The sequence below is a fragment of the Capricornis sumatraensis genome, chromosome 16, assembly GCF_032405125.1.
Source record: "Capricornis sumatraensis isolate serow.1 chromosome 16, serow.2, whole genome shotgun sequence".
Classification (NCBI taxonomy): domain Eukaryota; kingdom Metazoa; phylum Chordata; class Mammalia; order Artiodactyla; family Bovidae; genus Capricornis; species Capricornis sumatraensis.
Genome location: NC_091084.1, coordinates 8,544,785 through 8,556,243, shown reverse-complemented (window position 1 = coordinate 8,556,243; position 11,459 = coordinate 8,544,785). Strand labels below are relative to the sequence as shown.

At 39.8% G+C, this 11,459-nt stretch overlaps 1 pseudogene; it reads left to right on the top strand.

Moving 5' to 3' along the window:
* The first annotated feature begins 9,855 nt into the window (after positions 1-9,855).
* On the top strand, positions 9,856-10,164 carry LOC138092772 (ATP synthase subunit g, mitochondrial pseudogene; annotated as a pseudogene).
* The last annotated feature ends 1,295 nt before the right edge of the window (positions 10,165-11,459 follow it).

Sequence of the window (11,459 nt, the reverse complement as noted above, 5' to 3'; positions counted from 1 at the left end):
GATTCAAATGCATTCTTTTTAATAGCTGAGTAATATTCCATTGTGTATATATACCACTGCTTTCTTATCCATTCATCTTCTGAAGGACATCTAGGTTGCTTCCGTGTCCTAGCTATTGTAAACAGTGCTATGATGAACATTGGGGTACACGTGTCTCTTTCAAATCTGGTTTCTTCGGTGTGTATGCCCAGCAGTGGGATTGCTGGGTCGTATGGCAGTTCTATTTCCAGGTTTTTTAAGGAATCTCCACAATGTTCTCCATAGTGGCTGTACTAGTTTGCATTCCCACCAAGAGTGTAAGAGGGTTGACTTTTCCCCACACCCTCTCCAGCATTTATTGTTTGTAGACTTTTTGATAGCAGCCACTCTGACTGGTGTGAGATGGTACCTCATTGTGGTTTTGATTTGCATTTCTTTGATAACGAGTGATGTTGAGCATCTTTTCATGTGTTTGTTAGCCATCTCTATGTCTTCTTTGGAGAAATGTCTGTTTAGTTCTTTAGCCAATTTTTTGATTGGGTCGTTTATTTTTCTGGAATTGAGCTGCAGGAGCTGCTTGTATGTTTTTTGAGATTGATTTTTTGCCAGTTGCTTCATGAAGATCTTTTTTGTATAATTCTTCTGTGTATTCTTGCCACCTCTTCTTAAAACTCCTAAAATCATCCAACTATCTGGAGCACAGAGTGCCCCACTCCACCCTGAATGCCCTCAGGGGTTATTGAAGGTCAACAGCTATAACAGAATGAGGTTCAGTCTCCATACAGACAGATGGCAAATGCCTTTGTTGTTCAGTCATTGGCAATGCTCTTGGTAAGTGCCAATTTGTAATTGATGTGGCCCCCTTGTGGTCATAAATCCGACCATACTTTGGGGGGCACTTCACGACCATTTTGTCCCTCATTGCTGGGAAGGCTTGTTTCCAGTTGTGGAAAGGTTTTTGTTGTTAGGGCACTCAATGTGCTATTACTGGACTAGGTCTTAATAGTCAAAGATCTCTGGACTCCTGTCTTCTAGTTATGGTCCAGGAAAGTATTCCCTTTTGTTGCATCTTCCCATATCTAGAGTTACACTATTACAATCATTGATCATATATCAAACTATGCGTTTGATCAACTGCTTCAAGTCTAGTCATCATTTTCATTGGAGGCCCAGTCATACACTTGGTAATACAACAAATAATAATCTTGTGAAACAAGTAAAATACAAATGGTATAGTTAATAACATTATTGGAATTAAAAGTAAATATTTTAGCCATGAGCCTCCCACACCAAACCAATTTTTTTTTTAATATATCATTAAGACTAGGGAATGGGTCACTTAAAGCAGAAATCTGATTTTTCATGTGGTTCATCAAATGTGTTACATTAAAGGATTTATCAGGTATGAAAATATAGCATTCACTTTGAATTATAGCACAGAAATCTCCTGAGGTGCTGTAAGATGTCACGGGCCTTGCAGTTGTTAGCACTGCCTTTCTCATCATAGAGATCTCAGAATTCAATAGGCTAACAGCCCAGTTACTATCATTTAAAGCTTATGAAAGTTGTTAAAACTTTGATATGGCCTATTTTATTCTCTGACCCCAGTGAAGGCATGCATGCACACACACACGCACACACACACACACACACGCGCGCACACACACACACACACACACACACACGATCTTACCAGTAGAACACAGATCCTTGACCCACTGGGATCATACCAATGGTAGATTGTTTGGTGTTACCTCTAATTTGTTAACATGTATGACCTTAAATTCATGGGAATCCCAGGCTACACCTTCGTATCCATCCCTGTAGATGTGAAGGCCATAAATTAATGTCACAAATCCACTGAGTTCCATACCAATCACTCTTTCTAAAAGAAATAATAGACATAGTTCATAAAGCACCCAGCCTTGTCTCAGAATTTCCAGGTTGATCATTTTTAGTATGATTTAACCCTTCCCAACATAGAGAAGCTTTTAAACTTAAATGACCGTAGCCTGGTGTTAACCATGTAGATCCACCCCATAGTTGTGGGAGTTTTCCTTTTAATCGATGAGAGTTTAATTTTTTTTAATTGAGACTTAGCTCTTCACTCCAGTTGAGTTTGAATGACCCTAAGATAAAACTTAAATCTATGGCCAGCATCCAAGCAGGTATTATTAATTGGCCAGGTGAGAGGATCCCATCTAGTAATATCACGAATAGATAGAACAGGACTGAATATTCATCTAAAATAAATTTCCTGCTGCTGCTGCTGCTAAGTCACTTCAGTCGTGTCGGACTCTGTGTGACCCCATAGATGGCAGCCCACCAGGCTCCACCGTCCCTGGGATTCTCCAGGAAAGAACACTGGAGTAGGTTGCCATTCCCTTCTCCAGTGCATGAAAGTGAAAAGTCAAAGTGAAGTCACTCAGTCTTGTCCTACTCTTAGCGACCCCATGGATTGTAGCCCACCAGGCTCCTCCATCCATGGGATTTTCCAGGCAAGAGTAATGGAGTGGGGTGCCATTGCCTTCTCTGAATAAATTTCCTGGGGGGTATCAAATCAGAGCCCTAGAGAACAGAAATCCACCAAAGTAACCCAGAAGTACTAGATACAGGTAATTGGCCACAATGCAACAATTGGATTGAGTTTTAAACCAGCATAGAATCATGTCCATGATAGAAAACATTTGATTGATAGGCATAGGACCAAGGAATCAAGAAAATGTTATAAATGATAATACAAGTCAGATCAGCATCTTGGGCAAGCTGTCTACTTCTAATGTCATCTTCTCGTCCTAGTGTAGTGTAATTTCCTCTGCTTGAGCATTGTTTGAAGGTGAGCTTGAAGTCAGAAGGCCTCTCTATAGGCCAGTCCAGCTTAGGGGCCTTTGGAAGTAGGATTTAACCCAAGTCAATTTCCCTTCAATTTCACTGGGCATGAGCTAGTTAAAGAGAACCTGACAGAAAGGTCCTTCCATTCAGGTTGGAGAGAGTTCCTTAAATTATGTCTTCTTCCAGTCTTGGTTGCAGGTCACGTGTGAGGCATCTGATCTTCATCCAAAGACAGATTACTGAGACAAGCTTCAGAAACAGCCCTACAGTGTCCTTTAATAATTAAAGTTTACATTAATATACTCTAACAGCCAAGAACTATACAGAAAATGAGTCTTGGTAGATACAGACCTCCATTAACAAACTGGGATTTAACATTCATTGAAACATCTTTTTCTCCCTAAAATCACTGTCATTTTTACCAAATATAACCAAATTAAGACATGTTTGTAACATAGATCTGGTGTCAATAAACTTGGATTGATTATTTATATAACCATAATTGATCATAAACTTTTTTGCTTTGCTGAGACTTTTATAGAATCTCAGACTGAACTTTTAAAATAAAACCTTTCAGGGCTAGGAAAGTCATGCCAAAGGCTTATCACAGATTTTGCCTAACAGATCTAAGTGAATTCCTCCCTTCTCAAGGTCTCCAGAATTCCTTGAGGTTTCTGTACCTGTTATTGAGATAACCTTCCTAACTTATCTGATAAAGTTACTGGAAACTAAGAGCTTCCTATCTCTGGAGGGTTCAGACAGAGGAAAAAGATAAATGTTTCAATTTGTTTATAAAATATAATTTTACCAAATTACTCATAATTAGTTTGAGGGGAAGGGTTTTTTTTTCTTACACCTAGAAAACAGATTCAAATCAGTAAGTTTTCAGATAGAAACCATAAAAGTTATAAGCATATTCACCAGTTCATTCAGTCCTTTTGTTAACCTTTGAGCCATTAGAATCCTTACCCAGTTCAGAAATTGGTATTTATTCAAAAATCCTTTTCATAAATCTTCTTGAAGAGGAAGCATTTTTGTGAAACTTGGTTAGACCTATGACAATATTTTGAGATAGTAACTAGCATTATGCCTGATAACGTTTTACCCAAACATGTCAGAATTTTAGGAACTCCATATAGTTTCTAGGATATCTATATTAGTAACATTTACCATACAATATAACTAACCCAAGACTTATTACTTATTATTGACAATACTTCCCATGTAATTCTGTATACAAAATGAACCTAATTAGTGTATCTCTCTCTTTGGGAGCCCTCTGAAACATCCCAAAATTAGCTACAAATCTTCTTCATTAGAATGATTTAGGAAGGTTTGTCAACAAATATCAAAAAGGTTTAGGACACTCAGTCAGATAGGACTATAGGTCTTTGTGAAACAATAGCTGTTCAGTTAGCCAAAGTAACAATAAAGGATTTCAGGACAGATCATTTAAGAGATAAGGAAACTTAAATCTATTATCAAAGTCAGTTCAACATCTGAAGAAAAGTTGTCCTCTTAACAGAGAGAAAAGCTAAATTCAAGTTTTTGCACCAGGTTACTTTATTTAAAAGGTATACTTAATTAACTTTATTTTAAACAATTCTAACCATGTACAAAAGTCTTTCCTCATGGTTCACTTTTCAAAAACTTTCACTTTCTGTACCCATTACTGTGTTCTTCCATCCTAAAAAGTCACTTTTTAGGCTTACTTCCTTTTCCTTTCACAAAATACAATTCCATTCCTCATACCTTCTTTACCGAAAACACACTTTCTACTTCCCTTAAGCAACAGAGAACTGACTTTTATATTAGCATTTTATAGATTGGTGAGCATAAATACCAGTGATAATTGCTAAAACCTTGCTTTCTTAAGGAGAACATTTTAGGATGGCACCAAACATCATATATTTTTGTCAGGCAAGTGTATGCTCCTCGGTTCTGTCTCGACACAACAAAGATTTGGAGTGATGGACATTAAAGCCCTTCGGTCTTGGACAGACTGTGTTTATAGCTCCTAGACAAATCAGTGTTACAGCTCTATTTTATTTAGAAAACAGCAAGAGAATATGTTGTCGAAGCGTGAAGGCATGCCGACCCAAAGACGTGAAGAGAAGAGTGGGGGAGAGCACCAGCGCGTGGGAGAGAGAAAGACAGAGCGCGCTTTGGCTCCTCTTTTTATATGTTTGTTTCCTCCCCCTGGGCCTGCCCTATGTAAATTGGGCTAGCCAAGAGTGGTGTTTGTTCTACCTGAGGTCCTCACTCAGGTCCTCGGACCTTCCTTTGACCTTCCTTTGTTCTGTTTTCACAGGCTTTTCCCTTCCTTGTCTTTTAGCCACCGCCATTTTGGACTCCTGTTTTCTATTCTAACTACCTAAGATTTTAATCCCAAATCTCTTGAGTTTCTCTGTAGGAGGAAATTAGTGTTTAGTAGTAAATATTTCAAAATCTTATTTTATTTGGAAATGACTTAGCTATTCAATAGACTTCCAACACTTAGTTTAGCACAACCCTTAGAAGTTCAGTTCAGTTCAGTTGCTCAGTAGTGTCTGACTCTTTGCGACCCCATGAATCGCAGCACGCCAGGCCTCCCTGTCCATCACCAACTCCCGGAGTTCACTCAGACTCATGTCCATCGAGTCCGTGATGCCATCCAGCCATCTCATCCTCGGTCGTCCCCTTCTCCTCCTGCCCCCAATCCCTCCCAGCATCAGAGTCTTTTCCAATGAGTCAACTCTTCGCATGAGGTGGCCAAAGTACTGGAGTTTCAGCTTTAGCATCATTCCTTCCAAAGAAATCCCAGGGTTGATCTCCTTCAGAATGGACTGGTTGGATCTCCTTGCAGTCCAAGGGACTCTCAAGAGTCTTCTCCAATACCACAGTTCAAAAGCAGCAATTCTTTGGCGCTCAGCCTTCTTCACAGTCCAAGTTACCCCAATCTGGAGAGGCTATTTTAGACACATATTCATTAAAAGCATATTTATTTTTAATAGAGTCTATATAAAGGCTCATATCTCATTTATATTTTTAGAAATTTCTTCACTTGAGGTGATTTCCTTGCTGACAAACTTGTAAAAGATATAGTATAATTTAACATATTAAAACTAGGTATAATGAAAATATTCTGCTTAATTACTCTAGACATGTCTACATTAGTTAGATCAACAAACAAAGATTAATATCAGGTATTTAAAACTGAATATTTCCCAGTTCATGTGAACCTGAAATTCATTTAGGTTAATTTCTCTTGTATTTACAATTATTTGATTTGTAAGTGTGTACTTTTTTTTTTAAGGCCAATTAGATTAGAGCTCATTTACAAGCTGATCTCAGCAATCAGCAATATTATCCAAAAAAAACAAAAACACACACTGAGACATACATATATCCAAATAGACCCAAGATATCCTATAGCTTTGTTTTCCAAACTTAGTCATGAATAAAAAAATCACTGGAATAAGATTTTTAAAAGGATTTGTTCCCCCGCCCACGCCTCCTTTTTTTCCTTTTGATTTCAGGAATTAGAGATGGTCTAGATAAGTGACCCAGAGAGCTCTGGCCTAAAGGTATAGGAGGAGTTATTTCCTCAGGGCAAGAATTCTTAAAGAGATAATTTTTTATTCAAGCTTCCTCTGGAGTCTAAGGATTATTGTGACCACATTGTCAAAAATTGTATTTTTCTGTGACCATAGTTTTATAGCCAAAATTTAAAGCAGTTAGTGCTCAACTTGGCCCTGATAGCAAGGGCAGATTGGTCCCAGCAGGGATTATCCCTCTGGGGAAGTAAGAGTCTTGGTTTGATCAGCCCCAGGCTGTTGATTACAGGAGGAATTCCTGGACATAAGGGAACTTCAGCCCATTTTCCTGTCATGTGTCAATAAAGATCTAATATTTTTAGGCTGTTTTTCTTGTCATTGGATTGTAGCTATAGATTGGCCAGCCCCCCAAAAAATTTTTCCTCCCCAAGGGGTTCCCATGTGGAGTGGAATCTTAGAGTGAGCAATTCCCATATTAAATCAAGCAGTTTGTACCAGATGTCTGTGCACTCAAACCAAACCAACAAAACCAAACCGAACCAGAACTTCACCAGCCAGGAATCACACTCCAAATGAGACAAAAGGCAAAGAGATGCCCAGAAATCAAAAACCAAGTAACAAGAGTGCCCCCAAAAGATGGTAAAGGAAGCAGTGAAAAGTGTTATCAGTCTTGCATAAGATCAACCCCTCCCTAAAGACATTCTGAAGACAAAGCCAAATAAGGTGGTGTTGGGCAGGGTGGAAGCTTCAGGCTCAGGCTTGCAGGCTGTCTTGGGGGATTAGAAGCCCTGAACAAGTTAGAGGGGTTATTCCGCTCCCTTTGTTTCCCATTAGGTGATATGTGAGTTGGTTATGTTTTTATTTCAATGATTCGCCCCTGATCATTGCTTTTGAAACAGCAGTTTACAGGATTAGCTAATCACCATGCTGTTATACTTGTTTAAACCCACTGTACTGTGATTTAATGTCAGATTGCTCTATGCCAACTTCAGGTGCTGTTCACCCAGCCCTAGCCTTGCATGGGTAGGGTGACTTAGTGGGTTTGGGGAGGAGTTGTTTGGCTTCTTCTGAGAGATCCCCCAAGAGGGGGAGTTGTGAGAGAGTGAGTCTTGTCAACATCAACTCCTTTTTTATTTTTTAATTTTTCTAGTTGATTATATGGGACACAGTACAGATCTGGCATTCAGCCTTGAGCTGCTCCCAATTTGTTCTGTAATCTAAGATTATTTCTTCCATTCTCTGTGGTTGTTGTTCAGTCACTCAGTCATGACCGACTCTTTGTGACCCCATGGACTGCAGCATGCCAGGCTCCTCTTGTCCTTCACCATCTCCCAGAACTTGCTCAAACTCATGTGCATTGAGTCAGTGATGCCATCCAACCATCTCATCCTCTGTCGTCCCCTTCTCCTCTTGCCTTCAATCTTTCCCAGCATCAGGGTATTTTCCAGTGAGTAAGTTCTTCCCATTGGGTGGCCAAAGTATTGAGTTTCAGCTTCAGCATCAGTCCTTCCAATGATTATTCAGGACTGATCTCCTTTAGGATGGACTGGTTGGATCTCCTTACAGTACAAGGGACTCTCAAGAGTCTTCTCCAACACCACAGTTCAAAAGCATCAATTCTTTGGCACTCAGCTTTCTTTATGGTACAACTCTCATATCCATACATGACTAATGGAAAACCATAGCTTTGACTATCAGTTCAGTTGTCCGACTCTTTGCGACCCCATGAATTGCACCACGTGAGGCCTCCTTGTCCATCACCAACTCCCGGAGTTCACTCAGGCTCATGTCCATCGAGTCAGTGATGCCATCCAGCCATCTCATCCTCTGTCGTCCCCTTCTCCTCCTGCCCCCAATCCCTCCCAGCATCAGAGTCTTTTCCAATGAGTCAACTCTTCGCATGAGGTGGCCAAAGTACTGGAGTTTCAGCTTTAGCATCATTCCTTCCAAAGAAATCCCAGGGTTGATCTCCTTCAGAATGGACTGGTTGGATCTCCTTGCAGTCCAAGGGACTCTCAAGAGTCTCCTCCAATACCACAGTTCAAAAGCATCAATTCTTTGGTGCTCAGCCTACTTCACAGTCCAACTCTCACATCCATACACTACTGGAAAAACCATAGCCTTGCCTAGATGGACCTTAGTTGGCAAATTAATGTCTCTGCTTTTGAATATGCTGTCTAGGTTGGTTATAACTTTTCTTCCAAGGAGTAAGCATCTTTTAATTTCATGGCTGCAGTCACCATCTGCAGTGATTTTGGAGCCCAAAAAAATAAAGTCTGACACTGTTTCCACTGTTTCCCCATCTATTTCCCATGAAGTGATGGGCCCAGATGCCATGATCTTCGTTTTCTGAATGTTGAGCTTTAAGCCAACTGTTTCACTCTCCTCTTTCACGTTCATCAAGAGGCTTTTTAGTTTCTCTTCACTTTCTGCCATAAGGGTGGTGTCATCTGCATATCTGAGGTTATTGATATTTCTCCCGGCAATCTTGATTCCAGCTTGTGTTTCTTCCAGTCCAGCGTTTCTCATGATGTACTCTGCATATAAGTTAAATAAGCAGGGTGACAATATACAGCCTTGACGTCCTCCTTTTCCTATTTGAAGCCAGTCTGTTGTTCCATGTGAGTTCTAACTGTTGCTTCCTGACCTGCATACAGATTTCTCAAGAGGCAGGTCAGGTGGTCTGGCACTCCCATGTCTCTCAGAATCTTCCACAGTTTATTGTGACTCTACAGAGATTTATTGGCAAAATAATGTCTCTGCTTTTTAATATGCTATCTAGGTTTTTCATAGCTTTTCTTCCAAGGAGCAAAGCATCTTTTAATTTCATGGCTGCAGTCACCATTGCCAGTGATCCTGCAGTTAATGAGAGTTTGACTAAATGCTGGATGTTTCCTTCTGGATGTTTCCTTCTGGCTCTAGCAGGGTCCAGGTCATCAGAGCAGTCAATATCAAATCCTTGCATTTAAAACATATCTTGAAATTATAATCTAGTGAACTCTTCTCCTCAGACACTCTCTGGGTCTACATCTGTGCCTGTCAACCAGTCTATGTCATTGAAAATTGAATTCTAAGTGAAACTGCAAATCTTGTCAAACATACAGGGGTACATAAAGTTGATGAAAGTAATGCTGGAGATGGCAAAGCCTTTGACAAACAAGATTTAGTATCTAAAAACCAAAGAACAAAGTCAACAAGGATGTTGACAAGGTAAGTGCTTTAAAAAAGAATAATTGACAAAATATTTAATAGAGATCTTTAAGGAAAAATAGTGAAGCCCATGCACATTCTTTTAAAAATGATCAGTCTGTAAAAGTCAAACACAATGATGAAGGATATCAGAAAGTGATGCCAATAAAACAGTAAATTCTTGATTTTTTGGAATTATAAATGAAGATAAAATATACTTTCTTTATAATTTAATTATGTTTTTCAAAATAAAATGTAATCAACAGATGGATGAGATTCAGCTCACCAGTTGGGGCAATGGGCTCTCCTTCCTAGAACCATGGCCCAATTTGTAAACTCGTGGAGAAGGCCCCTGGTGCTGATCAAAGCTGCTGTGACTTACTCGAAGCCTCAATTGGCTATGTTTTGGTACTATGCCAAGGTTGAGCTGGTTCCTCCAACCCCTGTTGAGATCCCTATAGCTATTCAGAGCTTGAAAAACATTATCAACAGTGCTAAAACCAGTAACTTCAAACAGCTTACAGTTAAGGAAGCTCTACTGAATGGTTTGGTGGCCACTGAGGTGTGGATGTGGTTTTATGTTGGTGAAATCATAGGCAACTGTGGCATCATTGGCTATAATGTTTGAAGACTAATTTTTAACATGTGATTATATTTGCTTTATTATTCAAGTGTTCTTGGGCCATGTGTGAGCAGACTGCTATTTGAATAAAATAAGACAATGTGTCAGAAAAAGAGTGCAATCAAACTTTGACATTTTGGTTCCCTTTTAGTGTCCATCTTAGGTGATCATTTTTGGATGCCAGCATCTCCTGTGTTTGTTCATTTTCCTTGTTTCCAAAAGGACTTAAGGTGTCTAGCATTTTTTGTTGAATATTAGTATATTCTAAATTCTTACTAAATAAATATACTAAATATTAGTATATTCTAAATTCAAATTCACTAAAAGGATCCACTTCCTAATGCCTCTCTTATGGTCTTCATTTTTAAAATATATTTTGCCTACTAAATGGCATTTTTAAGTAGTATTTTTTTTCTCTGTTAAATAAAATTTTGTGTACTTACTTCAGATTAGCACCACAGATAGTGGCTATAATTATAGCTAAAAGTCGAGGTGTCCTTCTGACCTCTAGTCATACTCAAGTGTTGGACACCATATGGTTGGGAAAGAAAGAGAGCTTCCAGGGCTTGTTCAGGACATAGGATCCAAGCTGTGGAGAAGAGGGGAGAATAGATGAGAAACTCAGATGATAATATATATGGTCGCTCAGCTGTGATTGTGCAATTGAGTCGGTTTGACTAAGTCTTTCCAAGTCTGGAGAGTATGAGAGTGAGTGGAAGTGAAGTGAAAGTCACTCAGTTGTGTCCGACTCTTTGGAACCCCCTGGACTATACAGTCCATGGAATTCTCCAGGCCAGAATACTGGAGTGAGTAGCCTTTTCCTTCTTAATTTATGCCAGGCCTGCATCAGTTCAGGTCTGAGTGCCATTGAGGTGAACAGGAGGGACAGTGAGACAAATAGCAGGTTTGAATTGATATGAATTTAAGTTGAGGACTAACAGGAAATGATTATTTGTTGTTGTTGTTCAAGGTTTATTGAAAATATCACAGCACAGCAGAAAAGACTCAAACGGCTCCACGCAGTGTTTTGAAATTCATCCGGACTGCAGGCTGAGTGACCTGCAGGTTGGACAGACCGCCCAAGTCCAAGAGCTTCAGCATTTCCTTCCTGTCAGGATCTACTTCAATGATTTCCTGCTCCAGGGCTGAGATGTCAGGCACGTGATTGTCTCTGTCTCTCCTTCTCCTGCAGCTTGATGGAGATTCCTCTCACCGGGCCTCTCTGAATCCGCTTCAGCAGATGTGTGACGTAGCCTGCCATCTTGTTGCGGAGCTTCTTGCTGGGAACAACGGCGGTCTCC